Below are 3,476 nucleotides of genomic sequence, written 5' to 3' on the forward strand. Positions count from 1 at the left end.
ATATATGTATACAATATATATGAATATACATATATTTATATTATATATAAATATATATATATATATATATACATACATATATATACACACACATATATATAATTACAAAGTAAGTATAAAGAAGAAACAATACAATAACAAAAGCCGTAAGAAATTGATAAATACACACATATGTATATATATATTTATATATATACGTATATATATATATATATATATATATATATACATATATATATAAGTTCAAAAAAACACAAAAAACAATAACAAAAAAACAACAAAGTGAGGACGTGATACGGATAGTGTTATTGGACGCTCGGGAAAGGAAGGAGAGATACGTATATATTTATATACATGTATATATATCATATAGGTATATGTGTATATGTATATGTATATATAAAATATATATTCGTATGCATATGACTGTATTTGACTTATTCCATTTTTAGTGTTTGTCAATTTTGTTTTATTCATATTATTTATTTATTTTATTTCAAAAATCTCTAGACTACTTTCTATATCTGCAAATATGAAGGTGTACATGTAAAAAAAAACCCTACACAAACATACGCATATGTATGTATGTATATATATATATATGTATATATGTGTGTGTGTGTGTATATATATATATATATATATAAACACATGTATATACACACACATATATATATATACATGTACACACTTATTTGTATGTATATCCGCGAGTATGAAAATATGCACGCGTTCACATGCATAAATGGGTACAAAATACCTCTATACACATGCATACACCAACACACACACACACACACACACATATATATATATATATATATATATATATATATATATATATTTTAGATATATATTATTACATATAAATATACATATATATTTGTGTGTATATGTGCGTACATGTATATGTATGTGCGTGTATTGTTTTCTTATATAGGCATAGGTATATGCCCACATCACGTCATTCAGTGGACCTATGTTTCCCCTCTTCCATAAGAGTTCTCAACGCATTCTTCTTTTGCTCCATTGAAGTGCATCATTAGCGAAGAAATTTGTCATTAGAAACAGTGCACATATTTGTAACGTTAATTAGGGTCATTAATTAGTCGAACCTTATGCTCAGGAGACAAAAAAAGACTGCTTCGTTAGAGGTAACGACTAACCCATCAACCGAGTAAGATATTCGGCTACATGCGTCTCGTGGTTACCGCCGGTGCATTGAACAAATACCACGACGCCACACGATGTACTTAGTCTCCACTCCACAATCAATCAGTAATTATGGAAAATGGGCGAAATTTGGCATCGTGGGGTTATCAAGTACATGCAGAGAAAGGGTTTAACCCCCGAGGACATTCATACTGAAAGACTGCTACATTAGGGATGACGCTTCAGCCTTATCAACCGTGAAAAGGTGGGCAAATGAACGTAGAAGGAGAAGGAGTGACTTGTAAATGAACCAAGTTTTGACGTCCGGCAACTACAACCACCAAGACAAACACTGATCCTGTTCACTAGATACTGATCAATGATAGGTGATTGACTATAAATCATATAGCTGATGCTGTTTGTATATCTCGTGAGAAAGGTGAGAATATTTTGCGCAATAAATGTCGCATGCTAAAGGTTTGTGTTCGGTAGTTGCCCCTTCTTCTGACACCTGATCAAAAGTGCAACAGGCTATTCACATGACAGAAAAATCTGACATTGTTTGAAGCAGATACAGCTGACCTTCTTTAACGTTTCCTAAGCCAGCATAAGTGTTGGGTTCATTACTTTGAGGCAGAGACAAAGAGGCAATCCATCCAGTGTAAACATCTCACCTCACCTACTCCAAAGAAGATCAAGGTCGTTTCATCTGCAGGGGAGGTCCAAAAGGTATCGTGTTTATTGACTATCTTCTAAAGGGCCACATCATCAATGGAGAGTACTATGACAACATAACTGAGGCAGTTACGAAAGGCTGTCAAAACCAAACATTTAGGAACCGGGAGTAACCTTTGCAATCACCATCAAAGTGTCTCGTTCCACTGGCACAATGCTGTAGCATACAAGTCCTCGGTTTCAATTGCAGCTGTGCGTGAATGCGGGTTTCAACTAGTTGATCGCTATTTATTTTCCTGATTCTTCCCCATCTGACTATCATCTGTTCCGCAATATTAAGAAACGCTTGGCTGAGAACCATTATCCCAGTGATGACAACATCATATCTGCCGTCGATGATCTTTTTCAACAACAGGGTGCAAGATTCTTCGTCAATGGGATCCAAGCGCTGTAACATCGATGGAGGCCAATATCTTGAAAAATGAAACGCATTTGGTGACATCCTTAAGAATATTTTGATCAACGTCTGAACTTTTCCGCCAAAGCACCTGTATACACACACACACGCACTCACACACACACACACACACACACACGCACACACACATACACGCGCGCGCGCACACACACACACACAAATACACACACACACGCACAAACACGTACAGGGCGAAATTGAACTTGTTACACAGTGAGGTGAGACCACTTCTTATACTAAGTAAGTCCGTGGGGCCAAGAATTTCCTATGTATGAATTTGTTTTGAGCGGATAAAGTGCTGCAAAGCACTTGACCCATATATCAGTGCAATCAGCAATAAAACCAGTGGCAAAACAGAAGCTGAGACGACTAGGAACTGACTGCCCTTTAAATTGTACCCAGGGTGGAATTACGTCTAAGCTAATTTTTTCCGAACCAAAATAAGGGATTTGCAGCATATTAAGATGTCACGGTAGTTGATTCCACGCAAAAAATCAAATTTATTTTTCTTAGTGAAGATCGTGCGGGGTGTTAATATAGAAATTTACCATAATGTTGTTGTTATTTAGCCTGAAATCAACTCTGATACTACAAACCTATCATCAAAGAGATTCCAGCCTTCAGTAAACCGTCTTTTTAGGGATAATCTAGGACATTACATACAATGGGTGTGTGATTTAGGTAGGGGGATACTTTGGTTACTATTTTTAGTGTGTCGAGCGACCAGGTAGAGGCTCTTTCACTGGTTCAATTGCATGATGAGCTCTTTTTACACATATATGTAATTTGTGTATATATCATCGGCAAAAGTTAGAGAGTAAGTCAAAAGCTGAAAGCTTCATGTATTGGCACTTATCAAACACGAATTTTTCCATTGTCACTCTGTAACTTCTGACGAAATAACTTCTAAAATACAAAATTTTGTCAAAAACGTTAAGAGTAAACCCTGTTCTATGTGACACATTCTACCAGTATCGGAAGTTTGAAAGTGTTTAGTTAAAAAAATTAATTAAATAATCTGTACGTCTAATTGAATAGATCCGAAATGGATGAAAGACAAAGTCGACCTCGACGGAAATTGAACTCAGAAGGTAAAGACAGTCGAAATACCGCTTCTAGAATACGAAATTTTTTCAAAAACTTTAAGAGCAAACCCTGTTCTATGTGACAC

At 35.6% G+C, this 3,476-nt stretch overlaps 1 long non-coding RNA gene across 8 annotated transcripts in view; it reads left to right on the plus strand.

Moving 5' to 3' along the window:
• LOC106870360 (uncharacterized) overlaps positions 1-3,476 on the plus strand; it is a 248,712-nt gene that overhangs the window by 148,457 nt on the left and 96,779 nt on the right. The gene's annotated exons all lie outside the window — the stretch shown is intronic.

The sequence above is a fragment of the Octopus bimaculoides genome, chromosome 18 (assembly GCF_001194135.2).
Source record: "Octopus bimaculoides isolate UCB-OBI-ISO-001 chromosome 18, ASM119413v2, whole genome shotgun sequence".
NCBI lineage: Eukaryota > Metazoa > Mollusca > Cephalopoda > Octopoda > Octopodidae > Octopus > Octopus bimaculoides.